Source organism: Macrobrachium nipponense, chromosome 4, assembly GCF_015104395.2.
Source record: "Macrobrachium nipponense isolate FS-2020 chromosome 4, ASM1510439v2, whole genome shotgun sequence".
NCBI lineage: Eukaryota > Metazoa > Arthropoda > Malacostraca > Decapoda > Palaemonidae > Macrobrachium > Macrobrachium nipponense.
The window spans coordinates 21,275,518-21,295,905 of record NC_061100.1 but is presented as its reverse complement, the minus strand read 5'-3'; the positions used below and the strand labels follow the sequence as shown (position 1 = coordinate 21,295,905).

Below are 20,388 nucleotides of genomic sequence, written 5' to 3'. Positions count from 1 at the left end.
ATGTCATCCATATACACAAAAACATTTTTGCCAATAACCCGTGCAAAACTGTGTTCACCAACCTGGTAAAGGTCATCGGACTGCCCCGACAAACCGAAAGGCATTCGTGTAAATTCATGGTGGACCTTGGGCACTGAAAAAGCGGTATATTCCTGGCTGCTCTCACTAAGAGGAACCTGTAAGAAACCCTGCGCCAAATCAATTGAGCTTATAAATATTATGTCCCCCAATTTCCACAAAAAGATCTAGTATGCACGCGACTGGGTAGCGGTCAGGGATTGTCTTTTCATTTAAACGTCTAAAATTGACGCATACACGGACAGAACCGTCTTTCTTAGGCACCGCTAACAAGAGAAAGTTGTAAGGAGACACTCTAGGTCTAATGATTCTTCTTTTTCCCATCTATTAACCTCTTTCTCTACCTATTCTCTGATTTTGAAAGGTATGCGATATGCAGGAATATAAATAGGTTTTGTGCCACTCTCCAAATTTACCTTATGCTCTAACACATTAGTCAACCCGAATTTATCATCTTGTAAGGCTACCGTATCCCCAAATTCTGCCAAGAGCCCGCTTATCGCTTCAACGTGTTCGCTATAATCCGCATTAGCTAAATGTTCTCTAAATATTCGATTCCTTGATTGCATTTCTGCCTCCAAAAACTCAGGTTTCCCCCCTACGATAGCCACTGAACCACTATCACAACTCCAATCTTGGAAATCCAATGTATATGTATTCTTCTGGTATCTCCTAACTGTATCATTACAGTTTAGCAACTCTAACTACGTAAACCCATCCTTGGATACACTGTTCACCGATGCCATGCTAACAACCCCTCTAAGCTTCTCCCTATTGTCAATAACACACACATCTGTGGGTTTTCTCATTTCCTTCAATTTAACTTTTACCATAGTCTTCGAACCAGGTAGTAACATAATATCTGATAAAACACCTCTATATTTGTGGTTAGTACCTCCCCTTTCCACCGCCCCATACACATTACCACCCTCAGTATCATCCCCAGCATTGTTAGTATCAGAAATAACATCAATATTAGTATCAACATCACCATCCAAAATATCATCACCACCATTGTTATCACTGTGAACTCTGATAGAACCCCCGTAATCATTTCCCATATCAGCAATGTGGGTTTTAATATTACCTTTCTCCATAACACTCGTATCACCTCCATTAATATCACCGAGCACATCTCCTCTTTCAATAACCTCCATATCCTCCGTTCTATTCACGTCCTCATAAGGCAGAAAAACACCAGGTATCCCGACTGTTATCCCATTAAGACCCGCATGGATAGAAATCTTGTGTCTTCTAAAAGCAGGATGACCCAGCAAAAGTCTGTTGCCCAACGCAATTCCTTTCATTACCAAAAATGGTTCTGTTAACACTCTGTCACCGAGAGTAAACTGTATTTGAACACAACCCAGGGTATTTAATCTATGGGCTTGCACATCACACACCGTCTACGTTGAGGGTTGCAAAGGGTAATTGGAAAACATGGATTGATACAAATTATAGTCTATTAGATTTATTGATGCCCCCGAGTCTATAAATATCGGGATATCCACATCCCCTACTGTTCCATAGACTATAGGCCTGGGCTCTGGGGCGTCCCCCACGAGACCACAATGGCACGTACCAATCACCTGTACCCTTTTTGTTGATCGGGCTTCCAAAAATTTCGCCGATCCCTTTGCCCTCTGGTTTGACCTGCCTGGGAAGTTCTCGCATTATAATTACCAGAACCTTGAGGTGTAGGCCTCGCATCTCTCCGTATCTGAGACGGACAAGACTGCCAATAATGTTTGGTACTCTTACACATTCCACAATATTTAACCCTACACAATTTCTTTGGATGCCCTGGTTTATTGCAGTTGAAACAGCGCAACTGCTGTTGCTTTTGATCGATCGATCTTTTGCTATATTCAACTTTTGCACGCAGACGGGGAGGAGAAAATTCTGTGTCTCTTTGCACTCTATCCCTCGGGCCTGTCCCATTAAAAATTGTGCTATCTACAGTGGGACATTTAGACATATGTTTCTCAATTTGGCCATAAAGTAATTCTTCGTCTGAAGTGGGTTCAATCTTTTCATCATAGCTATTCACTATCGCATCCGGTACATCATGCAAGACAAGGGAAAAATAGATCAGTTTATGAATGTTATCAAGAGAGACATTACTCCCTGTAACCGTTTAGATGTTTTCAATTTTCCTACCCAATCCGCCACTGCATCAAAAAGTTTTGAACTATGTTCTACGAGGCTATTAGTGCCCTTCTGTAGTTTATAAAGACCCCAAAGGTCCCTCACCATATCTCTGTGTTCCTTTGAGCCATAAGCTGTTTTAAAAAATGCTTGTAAATCCGTCCAGGTACGACATTTTGTAAATTGGAAACTCCTGCAACGATGGGAGAGATCTCCCCTATTGAAATCCAGCAAAGCTCTCATCTCTCTAAATACCTGTATATCGTCCGATATATTCTTTCCAGCTAAATAATTATTCACCCCTTCAATAAAAATTTGGACAGGTTGTGATAGAACACCATCTACCATCCCTCTAAAAGGACTCACGCCCGCACTCACGTTCGTTATGTGATGTAGTAACGTTGTAGTACTCTTAGTATCCGCCATCTTTCTCTGTTTCCAAAAGCTCTTTTGTTCTATGAGATTCCCCGATCTCAATAACATCAATGTATTTATAAACACAAAACCCAATCCAGAAAAATTAATACAAATTTTCCCCCAATAATGGATAACAAAAGGCAAACGCGCCCCACGCCCAGTATATCATCCCACGAAAGCAACAACAACAAAAAAATAGGGAGGGGATAGAAAAAGAAAAAAAAATGCAAAACGCTTACTAGGCGATCCACCCCGGCAACAGTCTCACACACATCAACTCTCTCTCTCTCTCTCTCTCTCTCTCTCTCTCTCTCTCTCTCTCTCTCTCTCTCTCTCTCTTTCTCTCTCTCAGGGCGTGACTCGCAACAAAAAACTCTGCTCGAGTAAATTCACCACAAACAAACAAAAGGAATATAAACAACAACAAAAGTAAAAAAAATATAAAAGATAAAACGGAGAAAATAAGAAAGAAAGCTTGAAAATACACTCACATCTTCATATGACTGGAAACCGAATTTGTATACGCACCACAAATATGCGTGACCTGTTTACTGCACTCATGAAACACTTTAATACGTCGAAAATTAAACTTTTCCCCTTCACGTTTTAAAACACTGGTATTCAAGAATCCCAAGCTGGCTGACACTGATTTAGCCAGAGAGACGTACAGCTTCTCCTTGCCCAACCCATTGAATCAGCAAAAAGAGCCCCGAGTTGCCTGTGACATGATTATAACCCCTTTTCCTACCAAAAAAAAACATCTATGTCTAACTGGTCACCAGTCTCTTCGTTAGCATACCTACAGCTTATAAAATATATAAAAAGCCTCTTAAACTGCCTGCCACCACTCTAACCACCCTTTTATTAAAAGTACACAAATTGGAAACCCTTACCTGTTGTCAATGGTGCCCTCTGTCTGCAAACATGTCATTAGGCTATTAAAATCACGTAAGTATAAAAATATATTATTTATTACCCAAAGCAGATGAATATAGAATAGAACAAAATGATTAACAAGTCATAGTGACAAAAACCCAAATCTGCCCATAAAGAAAACTAGTAAGTTATCACTCTACCCTCCTGACTAAGAATTCACTCCCAGACCCAGAATGTCAATAAGTTCATTATATTAGTTAGGTTAGAGAATCCCGTCGCTAGTACCATGGAATAGAACCCATCTGTAATAAAGATAACAATGGATAAAAGGTACACTTCACACATCACTCTTTTCAGAGCAATCAAGTAAAAGAATGTATTTCACACTTCTCTCTCTTTTCAAAGGTATCGGTTTTCTAAGTCTTACAAAGATATGTGCCATACCATTACGATGGGGGTTTTCTCTCCCGACACCTGACGCGTACCAACCGACCTCTTCCTTCTCACCAAAAGGAATGTGACTTTTGCAAGTGCCCATGTCTATAAGACCTGTAACATCCGTACAAACGATGTACATGCTTGACAACAAGACGAGCGGTCTCTCGGTTAAAACGCTTACGTACCAAATTCCTTCACTCAAGAAAGCTGCCCCTACAGCTCAGCCTGTCTCCAAGAAAGACATGATATGTGATTCACTAACATTACACACTTGTAAGATGGCTTGGCCACCTATGTCCTCTGTGCACTCCTGTTGCACCCCACATCAGCAACTAATGCACAATGTATCAATTTACCACATGACTTAGGGCTACCTCCGTTGCTGGAGCCCTTGTGCTTCGTCAAATGCACAAAAGTTTAAGAATTCCTAGTGCACAAATTGTGATCAGTATAGCGCCTAACATGATCATTAATGTAGGTATTGCATAACACTCGTCGAAGGAGAATATGTCTTTGTCACTATCCTCCAGCGGCGGGACTCTAACAGTCTCCACTGTAAGCGGAATTCGGACCGCCTCATGGTTTCCATGTAAGTGTTTATGAAACACTTTTGTGGACGAGTTGCAGACATGCCAACTAAGCACCATGAGGAAATCCGAGAGAACCCTGCAGGAACCATCAAACAGCTGGGATCCCTGTAGGACGAGCGAATTGTTGCTCCATTGCACATAGTAGAAATCTTGCATCTGGTGCAGAAGACCGCTGTCGTTGTCTCCGTTGATATTACTTGGTATGGATCGGGGAATTCTCTAAAGTCACAGTGAGTCAGTAAGTTCTCGTGAGTTAATTCTAGTTCGCAACCTGACAGGACAATACGTCGAAGAGTAAATATCTTACTTTCACACACATATCTATCATAAACTGACACGCATCTTAGTTCATTCATAGTCAACTGCCGGGGACTGGAATTCCTCACCTAATATATACATAATCTCTATCCCTGTCCAAACCACTACCAACCCCTGAAAAGAACTAGGAAATGGCCTAAATATATAGCTGTGAAACGGTTTTTTTATCACTAACTGGTATGTCAACAAGTAACCCCTTATCTGATAACTCTACCTTTAAAATCCCATAGTATCTATAAAGTAAATCTCCCGTAAAAATAATATTTGATCCCATTCATATGCTGCGTCTTTTAAGGTTGACTCCAAAGTTCCCAACAGCAACATTTCCCTTGAAATTTTCCCCCGTGAAGCTGCTACAACTGCTTCCACTTGGCTTTTAATCTCATTCAACAAAGATTCTGTTTCTCTTTTAATGTTCAACAGTGTAGTGTGTATAGTGAAAAACGTAATGGTGACATCTAGGTCTTCCCGGACCCCTTTTACTGTCGCGTGTAATATATCACTTGATTTCCTCAACTCATTAAATCCGTTTTCTAATTTCTCATTTCTACCTCTTAGAGAATTCAGAGCTTTACCATGTTCGGCGAGCTCCGCCTCTAATATCCCAACCTTCACCAAACTCGCTATTGCTACCCCAGCTACGGCTGCAATAACTACACCCCCCGCCGCCAACAACTGCACTGCCCTTTTCTCTCTTCTAGACGGGTCCCTCCCCCCGACTGATTTAGTCTCTGGGACCCAAGTGAGTGTTTCCGCAATCTTGCCTTGCACCCTGTTTGCAGTTATCTTTATTTCCGTTAAAAGACGTCCCAATGATGCAGACAAATTTCTTGTAGTTTCAAGTTCATTTAACGTGTTTACCAGTCCTTCAACTTTGCTCCGCGATTCCTAGAGTTCCAATCTGGCTGAACCCAGACTCTCGAATTCGATACTTATCGTAACTTTATCAGATGATAACCATACTAAGTGGTCTTCCTCAATTAGCACTCCAGGACCAAGATGTACTTTCGTCTTTGCAAGTGCCATCAACCCCAGGGCGATGATTAAGCAATATTTCAGCATCTGACAGAACAAGAGAAAAAAGAAAATAAATAATCGACCTTCCTCATTACTAACACACCCAAGAGAGGAAAACATAAATGTGTACTGTCACGGAATTTGCTACCGCAACAATCCCATCAACCAGAAATGACCGGAAAGGAATCCCCTTACATGATACATTTCCATGTAATGCCATAGTCAACATCTACGAGAATAGTGCAAATCTCCGAGTAATCAACTCCAAAGGGAAAAATCTGCAACCAGTTTCATTACAGCATAATTAGCAAAAATCCACCTGTGAACACCTCAGGTGCTTCGAACCGCACTACAGATTTATCTAGTCAGACTCGCAACACCAGAAACCCTTATTCTCCAAATATCATATACAGGAATTATCACATGTATATTATCATGTATCTCAGTGAAGATAAACATTTGCCGTATTACAACACCCTCCCACGTAAAATATTAACGCCGAAAACTTCCGCCAAAACGCAGCAGATTTCCTAATAATAAGAAAAAAACAGTAGAAGGAAATAAAAGAGAGAAAAAAAACGTAAAAGCATTCCGCCACCAAAGTGCAAAAAACAGACAGTAAGAAAAAAAAGAAACAAAAATGCAATTGCGCGACAATATACTAATCACCACAACCAATTCTTTTCAATTTTGAGATATGTGTTAACCTCGACCGACCTGTTTTTTCCTCTAAGACTCTGTTTCCAATTTTCTCTTCAATGACTTTAAAAGGACCTTCAAACTTCGGGCCTAATTTGTAATTTAGTTCATTTCTTACGTTAAGTTTTAAAAATACCTTGTCTCTGACACTGATCTTGGGATCAAATGTTTTACTATTACTCTTCTGTACCATATCTCTGGTTGTGGATTCGAGATTACGGCTGAGACAAGCATGTGTCTCTCTCGCTGTGGATACCAACGCCTTGATCGTATCCTCCCCATGATGAGGTATAGTTAGCAAATCAAATGTGCCTCGTGCTGGACAACCAAACAAAGCTTCAAATGGGGACATTTTAATGGAATCACTAACCATAGTGTTAATACTATGTCTAACAACATCAACAAATCTGTTCCAATTCTTATCATTACCACCTACAGTTTTCCTGAGAGCCTCGAACACTTTCCTCTTTGCTCATTCCCACAACCCATTAGCCTCGGGTCTGTATGGAATAATTGTTACTTTCTGTATCCCCATGACTTCAGCTAAACATTCCAAGGTTTTGTTCACCAATTCTCTCCCATTGTCGGTTAATAGAACTTCGGGTAGCCATATCTGCAAATGATACCATTGAAAAACGCTATGGCTACTTCTTCGGCCGTTTTATGCTTAAGTGGGAATATTTCTACTATCCTTGAAAGTTCATCTATTATCACTAACAAGTACTTGTTCGCATACCTAGACTCACAAAAATTCCCCAGGATATCCATATGTATTCTCTGAAAAGGTCTACTCGGTATAGGATACGATCCTAATTTGCATGAAGTTGTCCTTGCAGGCTTACATGCATTGCACACCGTACAATTCCTTACAGAATTTTCCACATCTTTCCCCATGTTTTTCCAAATGTATTTAGCACGAACCTCATCATACGTTTTTTCTATTCCCAAGTGTGGACTACCGAACCTGCAATAAACTATATCCAAAACCACTGGAGTTAGGACCTTCAGAATTACGATCTGTGTCGTATCTCCTTTACTTTCACTGGTTCTCAACTTATATTTAATTTTCCTAACCAATAGATTACCTTCCAACTCCAAACCCGAAAAAGGCAACTTATAACGTTTCCTAACTAATTCCCCTCTTAGAAACGCTTTTGCATCTGCTAAAATCTCGTCTTCATCTTGCCTTTGCTCTATGAGAGGTATATACCATCGTATGGCCTCGCTAGTGACTTGCGAGACTTGGAAACCTTCCGTGTCGTGAAAACTCCTGCTGAGAGCATCAGCACCCACGTTAAATTTCCCCTCTATATATTTGAGCTTTGAATCAAAATCTCTGATTGTTAAAAATCATCGAGCTCTTTTAGGCAACAAATCAGGTTTATTAAAAAGATCTAGTAATGGCTTGTGGTCTGTAAGAACTTCTACTTTATTCCCCATCAGTAACATTTTAAAATGAACTAAGCTCGACACTATTGCAAAGGCTTCTTTATCTATGGTGGCCATGGATCTCTCGTTGCTGCCCTTTGTCCTGAACTTCCTGCTATAAAAAGCTACGGGATGGAATTTCCCATCGAACTTATGCATAAGGCAAGCACCTATACCTCCCTGGCTTGCATCAGTCACTAATGTGAAAGGTTCGCTAAAATCTGGAAACTTCAAAACGGGGATTCATTAGCGCGTCCTTGAGCTTTTGAAAACTCTCCGCCTGGGGTTCCTTCCATTGAAATTGATCGTCTTCCCGCAATGCATCAGTTAGGGGAGCTGCTATATTAGAGAACCCTTTCACAAACCTCCTGAAGAAACTGGCGATACCCAGGAATGACTTAATCTCTTTCTTTGATCTGGGGGTGCAAAAATTCGCTATTGCTTTGACTTTATCGTCATTTACTCTAACCCCTTCCTTAGATATGACGTGGCCTAGATATGTGATCTGCTTTTTCAAGAACGAGCACTTGGCTAGCTTAACTTTCAACCCCGCTAATCTAAGCCTCCTAAGTACTTCTTTAAGCACTTCCAGGTGTTGCACAATCATGTCCGTTGCGACCAGGATGTCATCCATATACACAAAAACATTTTTGCCAATAACCCGTGCAAAACTGTGTTCACCAACCTGGTAAAGGTCATCGGACTGCCCGACAAACCGAAAGGCATTCGCGTAAATTCATAGTGTCCCTTGGGAACTGAAAAAACGGTATATTCATTGCTGCTCTCACTAAGAGGGACCTGTAAGAAACCCTGCGCCAAATCAATTGAGCTATAAATATTATGTCCCCCAATTTCAACAAAAAGATCTGGTATGCACGCAACTGGGTAGCGGTCAGGGATCGTCTTTTCATTTAAACGTCTAAAATCGACACATACACGGACAGAACCGTCTTTCTTAGGCCCCACTAACAAGAGAAAGTTGTAAGGAGACACGCTAGGTCTAATGATTCCTTCTTCTTCCCATCTATTAACCTCTTTCTCTACCTGTTCTCTGATTTTGAAAGATATGCGATATGCAGGAATATAAATAGGTTTTGTGCCACTCTCCAAATTTACCTTATGCTCTAACATATTAGTCAACCCCAATTTATCACCTTGTAAGGCTACCGTATCCCCAAATTCTGCCAAAAGCCTGCTTATCACTTCAACGTGTTCGCTATAATCCACATTAGCTAAATTTTCTCTAAATATTCGTTTCCTTGATTGCATTTCTGCCTCCAAAAACTCAGGTTTCCCCTCTACGATAACACTGAACCACTATCACAACTCCAATCTTGGAAATCCAATATATATGTATTCTTCTGGTATCTCCTAACTGTATCATTACAGTTTAGCAACTCTAACCACGTAAACCCATCCTTGGATACACTGTTCACCAATGCCGTGCTAACAACCCCTCTAAGCTTCTCGCTATTTTCAATAACACACACATCTGTGGGTTTTCTCATTTCCTTCAATTTAACTTTTACCATAGTCTTCGAACCAGGTAGTAACATAATATCTTCGGATAAAACTCCTCTATATTTGTGGTTAGTGCCTCCCCTTTCCACTGCCCCATACACATTACCACCCTCAGTATCATCCCCAGCATTGTTAGTATCAGAAATAACATCAATATTAGTATCAACATCACCATCCAAAGTATCATCACCACCATTGTTATCACTGTGAACTCTGATAGAACCCCCGTAATCATTTCCCATATCAGCAACGTGGGTTTTAATATTACCTTTCTCCATAACACTCATATCACTGCCATTAATATCACCAAGCACATCTCCTCTTTCAATAACCTCCATGTCTTCCATTCTATTCACGTCCTCATAAGGCAGAAAAACACCAGGTATCACGACTGTTATCCCATTAGCACCCGCATGGATCGAAATCTTGTGTCTTCTACAAGCAGGATGACCCAGCAAAAGTCTGCTGCCCAACGCAATTCCTTTCATTACCAAAAATGGTTCTGTTAACACTCTGTCACCGAGAGTAAACTGTATTTGAACACAACCCAGGGTATTTAATCTATGGGCTTGCACATCACACACCGTCTCCGTTGAGGGTTGCAAAGGGTAATTGGAAAACATGGATTGATGCAAATTATAGTCCATTAGATTTATTGACGCCCCCGAGTCTATAAATATCGGGATATCCACATCCCCTACTGTTCCATAGACTATAGGCCTGGGCTCTGGGGCGTCCCCCACGAGACCACAATGGCATGTACCAATCACCTGTACCCTTTTTGTTAATCGGGCTTCCAAAAATTTTGCCGATCCCTTTGCCCTCTGGTTTGACCTGCCTGGGTAGTTCTCACATTATAATTACCAGAACTTTGAGGTGTAGGCCTCGCATCTCTCCGTATCTGAGACGAACAAGACTGCCAATAATGATCGGCACTCTTACACATTCCACAATATTTAACCCTACACAATTTCTTTGGATGCCCTGGTTTATTGCAGTTGAACCAGCGCAACTGCTGTTGCTTTTGATTGATCGATCTTTTGCTATATTCAACTTTTGCACACAGACGGGGAGGAGAAAATTCTGTGTCTCTTTGCACTCTATCCCTCAGGTCTGTCCCTTTAAAAATTGTGCTATCTAGAGTGGGACATTTAGACATATGTTTCTCAATTTGGGCATAAAGTAATTCTTCGTCTGAAGTGGGTTCAATCTTTTCATCAAAGCTATTCACTATCGCATCCGGTACATTGTGGAAGAGCAGGGAAAAATAGATCAGTTTATGAATGTTATCAAGAGAGACATCACTCCCTGTAACCCATTTAGATGTATTCAATTTTCCTACCCAATCCGCCACTGCGTCAAAAAGCTTTGAACTATGTATGTTCTACGAGGCTGTTAGTGCCCTTCCGTAGTTTATAAAGACCCCAAAGGTCCCTCACCATATCTCCGTATTCCTTTGAGCCATAAGCTGTTTTCAAAAATGCTTGCAAATCCATCCAGGTACGACATTTTGTAAATTGGAAACTCCTGCAACAATGGGAGAGATCTCCCCTATTGAAATCTAGCAAAGCTTTCGCCTCTCTAAATGCCTCTATATCGTCCAATATATTCTTTCCAGCTAAATAATTATTCACCCCTTTAATAAAAATTTGGACAGGTTGTGATAGAACACCATCTATCATCCCTCTGAAAGGACTTACGCCCGCACTCACATTCGTTACGTGATGTAGTAGCGTTGTGGTACTCTTAGTATCCGCCATCTTTCTCTGTTTCCGAAAGCTCTTTTGTTCTATAAGATTCCCCGATCTCAATAACATCAATGTATTTATATACACAAGACCCAATCCAGAAAAATTAATAAAAATTTTCCCCCAATAATGGATAACAAAAGGCAAACGCGCCCCACGCCCAGTATATCATCCCACGAAAGCAATAACAACCAAAAAAATAGGGAGGGGATAGAAAAACAAAAAAGAAATGCAAAATGCTTACTAAGCGATCCACCCCGGTGACAGTCTTACACACACCAACTCTCTCTCTCTCTCTCTCTCTCTCTCTCTCTCTCTCTCTCTCTCTCTCTCAGGGCGTGACTCACAACAAAAAACTCTGCTCGAGTAAATTCACCACAAACAAACAAAAGGAATATGAACAACAGAAAAAGTAAAAAAAAAATATAAAAGATAAAAAGGAGAAAATAAGAAAGAAAGCTTAAAAATACACTCACATCTTCATATGACTGGAAACCGAATTCATATACGCACTGCAAATATGCGTGACCTGTTACCGCACTCATGAAACACTTTAATACGTCGAAAATTAAACTTTTCCCCTTCATGTTTTAAAACACCGGTATTCAAGAATCCCAAGATGGCTGACACTGAGTTAGCCAGAGAGACGTACAGCTTCTCCTTGCCCAACCCACTGAATCAGCAAAAGGAGCCCCAAGTTGCCTGTGACATGATTATAACCCCTTTTCCTACCAAAAAAACATCTATGTCTAACTGGTCACCAGTCTCTTCGTTAATATACCTACAGCTTATAAAATATATAAAAAGCCTCTTAAACCACGTGCCACCCCTCTAACCACCCTTTTATTAAAAGTACACAAATTGGGAACCCTTACCTGTTATCAATGGTGCCCTCGGTCTGCAAACATGTCATTAGGCTATTAAAATCACGTAAGTATAAAAATATACTATTTATTACCCAAAGCAGATGAATATAGAATAGAACAAAATGATTAACAAGTCATAGTGACAAAAACCCAAATCTCCCCATAAAGAAAACTAGCAAGTTATCACTCTACCCTCCTGATTAAGAATTCACTCCCAGACCCATAATGTCAATAAGTTCATTATATTAGTTAGGTTAGAGAATCCCGTCTCTAGTACTATGGAATAGAACCCATCTGTAATAAAGATAACAATGGATAAAAGATACACTTCACACATCACTCTTTTCAAAGTAATTAAGTAAAAGAATGTATTTCACACTTCTCTCTCTTTTCAAAGGTAACGGTTTTCTAAGTCTTACAAAAATATGTGCCATACCTTTACGATGGGGGTTTTCTCTTCTGACACCTGACGTGTACCAACTGACCTCTTTCTTCTCACCAAAATGAATGTGACTTTCGCAAGTGCCCTGGTCTATTAGACCTGTAACATCCATATAAACGAATGTACATGCTTGACGACAAGACGAGCGGTCTCTTGGTTAAAACGTTTACGTACCAAATTCCTTCACTCAAGAAAGCTGCCCCTACAGCTCAGCCTGTCTCCAAGCAAGACATGATATGTGATTCACTAACATTACACACTTGTAAGTGTGTGTGTGGCCTTCGTGGCCAGTGGTTATCAGCCTAGCCCTAAAAGTTAGTTCAGATATCCACCTTCAGGAAAGTTGTGAAAGATTTCTCCAGTCTCCTGAAATCCTCATTTCACCTGTGATTTATGGGCTTGGTAGTTAATTGGCTGTGGTGGGCCACATGCTAGGTTGAGAGACCATGAGGCCAGCAACCTCATATCTAAGATTCTTGCCTGGAACGAGGAGTTGAATTTTTTTCAATAAATCTTCTTTTAATTTCACAAAGCTTCTCGTAAGTGTATTCTGAATGATATGGTAATTTTCGAAAGGCCAGCCGATTAAGCCGGGCTAGAGATGACTCTTGAGTAAGTTTTGATTCTCAAGCTTAAGTGGGATAGACACGAACCAGTCGTTCAGGTAAGTACAGTGTAGGTCCTGGCATAGGCAGAAATGACTGCATACCCTTTTGCTCGTCCTGTTTCTGTTTTTATTTAATATACTTTTATCCTCTGTTACTTTCAAATGAACACTTTATTCTTTGGAAGCTTCATTTTTAGGTTTATGGTCCCTGTAGGCTTCTAAATGATAATAATAATAATAATAATAATAATAATAATAATAATAATAATAATAATAATAATAATTATTAGCATGTGGCTACATCAAAAGCAACCCGACGGAGAGAGGATATAGAAGAAGATTGGTCAACATCTGGAATGAGAGGAATAACACCCCCCAAACAGAGCAGAGGCTGGCAGACCAAGCAAGGAACATAAAGAAAAAGAACTGGCTCTCCCCAACAGAAAGAGAAGAACTGGAAAGGGAAATGTCACACGACAACGAATTACACGAAGACGAACTGAGAGACGATGCCACAGAAGACGACAGGGAGGATGAGGTATCAAACAACGACACACGAAGAAACACCGACGAAGTAACAGAGAGGACGGAATGGGTAGAAAAGATTAGACAATGGATGGAGCCAGATACAGAGAGAACAAAGATCCCCTCCATGAAAGCCTACAACACCAAGAAATTAAGGGAGAAAACAAGTGAGGTCAATGAAATACTAGGCATAATACAGACCACCAGTATCACAGAAACAAATAACTTGACATATGCAGGAGCAAGATTAGTAGCAGAACTGATGGGAATTCGAACACCACCACCACCAGCACAACCAACCCAACAGCAACCAAAACAGCAACCTCCTTGGAAAAGGCGCCTGGAAAAGCAAATCATGGTGATGAGATCTGACTTGAGTAAACTGAAAGAGATGGCAGAAAAAAGGCTAAGAAGCAAGAAAACAAGGGAGGAACTCAACGAGAAATACAAAGTACAAGAGAGGGGATTAAACAACACAATAGAAGATGTAAAACAGAGGCTTAAGGCCAAAGCACATAAGATCCAACGGTACATAAACAGGAATAAGGGATACCAACAGAACAAACTATTCGGAACCAACCAGAAAAGACTATACAGCCAACTAAGAGGGGAAGACAACCACCCAGAAATTCCTGAAGCCGAACCAAGTAAGAGACTCTGGGAAAACATATGGAGCAATCCGGTATCACACAACAAACATGCAACATGGCTCCAGGAAGTCAAGGAAGAAGAAACAGGGAGAATAAAACAAAGATTCACAGACATCACGACAGACACAGTCAGACACCAACTAAAGAAAATGCCAAACTGGAAAGCCCCAGGTCCCGATGAAGTCCATGGATACTGGCTCAAAAACTTCAAGGCCCTACACCCACGAATAGCAGAACAACTCCAGCATTGTATCTCAAATCACCAAGCACCCAAATGGATGACCACAGGAAGAACATCCTTAGTACAAAAAGACAAGAGTAAGGGAAATATAGCCAGTAACTACAGGCCTATCACCTGCCTACCAATAATGTGGAAGTTACTAACAGGTATCATCAGTGAAAGGCTATACAACTACCTAGAGGAGACAAACACCATCCCCCACCAACAGAAAGGCTGCAGAAGGAAGTGTAGGGGCACAAAAGACCAGCTCCTCATAGACAAAATGGTAATGAAGAACAGTAGGAGAAGGAAAACCAACCTAAGCATGGCATGGATAGACTATAAGAAAGCCTTCGACATGATACCACACACATGGCTAATAGAATGCCTGAAAATATATGGGGCAGAGGAAAATACCATCAGCTTCCTCAAAAATACAATGCGCAACTGGAATACAATACTTACAAGCTCTGGAATAAGACTAGCAGAGGTTAATATCAGGAGAGGGATCTTCCAGGGCGACTCACTGTCCCCACTACTCTTCGTAGTAGCCATGATTCCCATGACAAAAGTACTACAGAAGATGGATGCCGGGTACCAACTCAAGAAAAGAGGCAACAGAATCAACCATCTGATGTTCATGGACGACATCAAGCTGTATGGTAAGAGCATCAAGGAAATAGATACCCTAATCCAGACTGTAAGGATTGTATCTGGGGACATCAGGATGGAGTTTGGAATAGAAAAATGCGCCTTAGTCAACATACAAAAAGGCAAAGTAACGAGAACTGAAGGGATAAAGCTACCAGATGGGAGCAACATCAAACACATAGATGAGACAGGATACAAATACCTGGGAATAATGGAAGGAGGAGATATAAAACACCAAGAGATGAAGGACACGATCAGGAAAGAATATATGCAGAGACTCAAGGCGATACTCAAGTCAAAACTCAACGGGGGAAATATGATAAAAGCCATAAACACATGGGCAGTGCCAGTAATCAGATACAGCGCAGGAATAGTGGAATGGACGAAGGCAGAACTCCGCAGCATAGATCAGAAAACCAGGAAACATATGACAATACACAAAGCACTACACCCAAGAGCAAATACGGACAGACTATACATAACACGAAAGGAAGGAGGGAGAGGACTACTAAGTATAGAGGACTGCGTCAACATCGAAAACAGAGCACTGGGGCAATATCTGAAAACCAGTGAAGACGAGTGGCTAAAGAGTGCATGGGAAGAAGGACTAATAAAAGCAGACGAAGACCCAGAAATATACAGAGACAGGAGAAAGACAGAAAGAACAGAGGACTGGCACAACAAACCAATGCACGGACAATACATGAGACAGACTAAAGAACTAGCCAGCGATGACAATTGGCAATGGCTACAGAGGGGAGAGCTAAAGAAGGAAACTGAAGGAATGATAACAGCGGCACAAGATCAGGCCCTAAGAACCAGATATGTTCAAAGTACGATAGACGGAAATAACATCTCTCCATATGTAGGAAGTGCAATACGAAAAGTGAAACCATAAACCACATAGCAAGTGAATGCCCGGCACTTGCACAGAACCAGTACAAAAAGAGGCATGATTCAGTAGCAAAAGCCCTCCACTGGAGCCTGTGCAAGAAACATCAGCTACCTTGCAGTAATAAGTGGTACGAGCACCAACCTGAAGGAGTGATAGAAAACGATCAGGCAAAGATCCTCTGGGACTATGGTATCAGAACGGATAGGGTGATACGTGCAAACAGACCAGACGTGACGTTGATTGACAAGGTCAAGAAGAAAGTATCACTCATTGATGTCGCAATACCATGGGACACCAGAGTTGAAGAGAAAGAGAGGGAAAAATGGATAAGTATCAAGATCTGAAAATAGAAATAAGAAGGATATGGGATATGCCAGTGGAAATCGTACCCATAATCATAGGAGCACTAGGCACGATCCCAAGATCCCTGAAAAGGAATCTAGAAAAACTAGAGGCTGAAGTAGCTCCAGGACTCATGCAGAAGAGTGTGATCCTAGAAACGGCACACATAGTAAGAAGAGTGATGGACTCCTAAGGAGGCAGGATGCAACCCGGAACCCCACACTATAATTACCACCCAGTCGAATTGGAGGACTGTGATAGAGCAAAAAAAAAAAAAAAAAAAAAAAAAAAAAAAAAATATATATATATAATAATAATAATAATAATAATAATAATAAATACAAATTTCTTATATGTTTTGCATATCTCTAAAGATTTTCCCGCATGCAATTTAATAATCAACAGGTTTGTTGAGTAGAATTAAACAAATAAAGGGTAAACATGATATGAAAAAGCGACCACCCATTAAACCTAAGATGCTCGCTTTTGCTAAATGATCAAATGACCTCTAACTTTGGTACAATTTAAAGAGCCTGGTTTGAAAAAAAAGGCGTGAGCCGACCTCCAGGTTATTCGGGGCGCGTACTACAATCTACAGTCAAATTGAGCGTTGTTTCGCCCAAGAAAATTGAACTAAATGTGCTATATTTTATTAGAAATAACTATTCTGTACTGTTTAACATGCACCTTATTAATTATTAACATTTTCATTCCAATAAATTAATCATGAATATCCTATCCTAAAATTCCTGTATCTTTAACTCAACTCTAAACACTTTTTTCTGACCCTTTTTAGGCTTTCCTAACCCCTCAACAAGAACAATAACAGCAAGAACAACAACAAAGTAGATTGTTGGTATACTCCCTGAGTAAGCGAAAAAAACATGTCCACTATACTATAAAAGACCGCAGTAAAAAACAAAGACCCTTTTCTTTACCCAAAAGAACTAATATTTATAATTTTTTTTCTATTCCAGATGGAGGAAGGATTGGCCCAGTCCAGTTGTTAATGAGAGAGGTATCAACTTATAGTCTTCAAGTCTATCTTATAGATGCTCGCGGACCCGCATGTCTAGTTTCCTGCAGGAGGAGTGTCCAAAGAAATTGTAGCCCGGGGAGTTGAGTCTCTCTCTCTCTCTCTCTCTCTCTCTCTCTCTCTCTCTCTCTCTCTCTCTCTCATACGGGTATATTTGCATTTTCAAAGTTGTATAGATTTTGAGAGTTCACCCCCATCCTACTCTCGACGTGGTTCGGAAGTCACCTAAAGCCGTTGGTCCCGTTGCTGAATAACCACTGGTTCCATGCAACGTAAAAGCACCATACAAACAAACAAACAAAACTTAATCTCATGTAATGACACAGTTAAAAGGAATATCATTGAATCTTAATAATGAAAAAAGTTGTAGATAAATACAAGCAACAAAATTAATATATTCAGTTTTTACATGTTTTGGACTGTACGGATACTTTGTAATTTCGGTTAGGGTTAAATCTATGTTTAGGTTTGTGACCGTGTGATATCCGATAATCCTGGATTATCTCTTTAATTTTTACCGTTTTGACAATTAACCATCTGGTATTCTTGATCTTGTTGTGTACCTGAGACCTTTCTCTCCAATTGTATTTCATTCGTTCCTTGACTATTTCTTAGTAAAGACGAAAGCGCTTGGATTTCTGACTATCATTTTCCTGTGGTATTCGCTTATTTAATGAAGTCACGTGCATCTACTGTGATTTTTTTAAGCATATCTTTCTATATCTTTGCATATAATCAATTTCTCTCTCTCTCTCTCTCTCTCTCTCTCTCTCTCTCTCTCTCTCTCTCTCTCTCTCTCTCTCATGGCTATATTTTTTCTCGATATTAATGATTTCTGTATTAGCACAAGAATCCTTTATAAGCCTCTCTCTCTCTCTCTCTCTCTCTCTCTCTCTCTCTCTCTCTCTCTCTCTCTCTCTCTCTCTCTCTATCATCATCATCATCATCCTCATCACCTTCGAGACACTTGATAACATAATATGATAACTATCCTTACAATAACCACAAATAAAGGCTTCTGTTTATTATCGTTTTGTTTCGTATTCATTCCATTTGAAGGGTGACCAGTTCGCCTTTTATAAAGTCCTGAATGCGAAGGAAGCATTATACCCAATATTGGCTAAAAGACATCTTTAATTTACATTTCATTTCCTGTTATTTACAGTGGCTTTTTCTATCCTTGTTAAGCCTTAACTCGAGATGTAAACATTGGTTTCCATGGCAACCAGTAAACAACAGCGAGTACGTCCTGGTCTCTGGTTGAAGACCTCCCAGAATGGCTGCCCTTTTGCATGGAAACTAGTAAGAGACTGAAAAATTACTTTATTTCATATTTTTTTAGGAGATTTAGTTTAAATATTTCATGAATTCACTGCAAATCCACTTCAAACTCCTCTTTCTAGGGAAATGAAAATTAAAAACGCGAGAAATTGGAGAGACAGGGCTTTGATAAATAACATCACCTCGAACCGTTGAAATGCTGAAATATGTTATAAACGTCTAAAGGAAATACTTGGTCAACTACGCAGCTATGAAGTATTCAAAAGATGTCTAAAGTATGCAGTGTTAATATTTCGAGCTCTTTGGTAAGTTTAATATGTTGAAGTTTAACATAAATAGTTTTCTGCTGTTATCATCATTATTATTACTATTAAGGTTTGTGATTCTATTTGCTTCTACTTTCACAGTTAATGTACTGAATGTGTGTTTCTATTTGTTCTCTTTTAAATTCATATTTTCTTAGTTAATGTATGGAATGGCTTAGACTTGGGTGTATTTTGGGAGTTAAACTGACTTTTTCTTAAAACTGAAAGAATTGTAGTTGATCATTTGCATAGAAAATAGACACATTTGGATAACTGATTGCAATCCAGCCATATTGCATGGGGCACAAAAAAAGGCCTGAATGGTAAATTTTTAGCCTAGGATATTTTTGGGGATTCAACAGACTTGTCTTTAAAACTAGGAAAAATGTAGCCTCATGGAGAGCAATTGATCATTTGCATATAAAATGGCCACGTTTGGAAAATTTATCGCAATCCGGCTATGTTGCATGGGAGTAAATCAGGTCCGAATAGTATATATGGGTGTTTTGGGAAGTCAAACAGACTCTCCCTTAAAAATGAAAAAAAATGCAGCCTATTTGCAAATTCATGACTATGCAGTGTCTGGTGGTAAATGATAAAGTGGTCAAACGACTCGTGAGAATGTGGATTCATGTATGATATACATTAACTGTGAGAAGGACATCTGACAGGAAAGCAATGATCGTAAGGCAGCTAGTTATCAGTTTATGATATGCAGGAAGCAGACCTTCTTTGATGCATGCTTTATTGAAAATAATGGCAGCTTTCAGCGAATTAATCTTAAAAAAGGTCTTTTAAATTCTTCTGATAATTCGTTTTTCTGACACAGCTAGGTTATTGAGTGGAAATAAAATGGGAAAGTTGTCATTCACAGGTTGAAATATTTTATCAACAATATTTTATCCCATTTGACTTTCATTTCATCTTATATTACCAGATAACAGAAATCAAGACCAGTAACTTCAACAGGATATTGGTAGCTATCTTCTGGCATTTTTTCTTGGATACCGGTATCCTTGTACCGCTACTGGGACTCTTTCAAGGGCTGGTGTAGTCTACATGTTTTGACAATGTAGACTACACTAGGCCCTAAAGGAGTCCTAGTAGCAGTTCAAGGATACCTAATGCAGATTAAACCAGGCGCTGAAGGAGTCCTAGTAACTGTACAAAGATTACTAATACCTGTATCCAAGAAAAAATACCAGAAGATAGCTACCAATATCTCGTTGAAGTTACCAGTCTTGATTTGTTATAAGAAAAAATAAAAGTGAAATGGAATAAAATATTTTT

At 39.9% G+C, this 20,388-nt stretch overlaps 1 long non-coding RNA gene across 1 annotated transcript in view; it reads left to right on the top strand.

Moving 5' to 3' along the window:
* The window catches only part of LOC135211572 (uncharacterized), a 46,354-nt gene extending 28,557 nt beyond the window's left edge, over nt 1-17,797 (top strand). The window contains exon 3 of the long non-coding RNA XR_010313668.1: nt 17,454-17,797. This is a non-coding gene — a long non-coding RNA (uncharacterized LOC135211572). The remainder of the gene's footprint in view (nt 1-17,453) is intronic.
* Nucleotides 17,798-20,388: the final 2,591 nt, after the last annotated feature.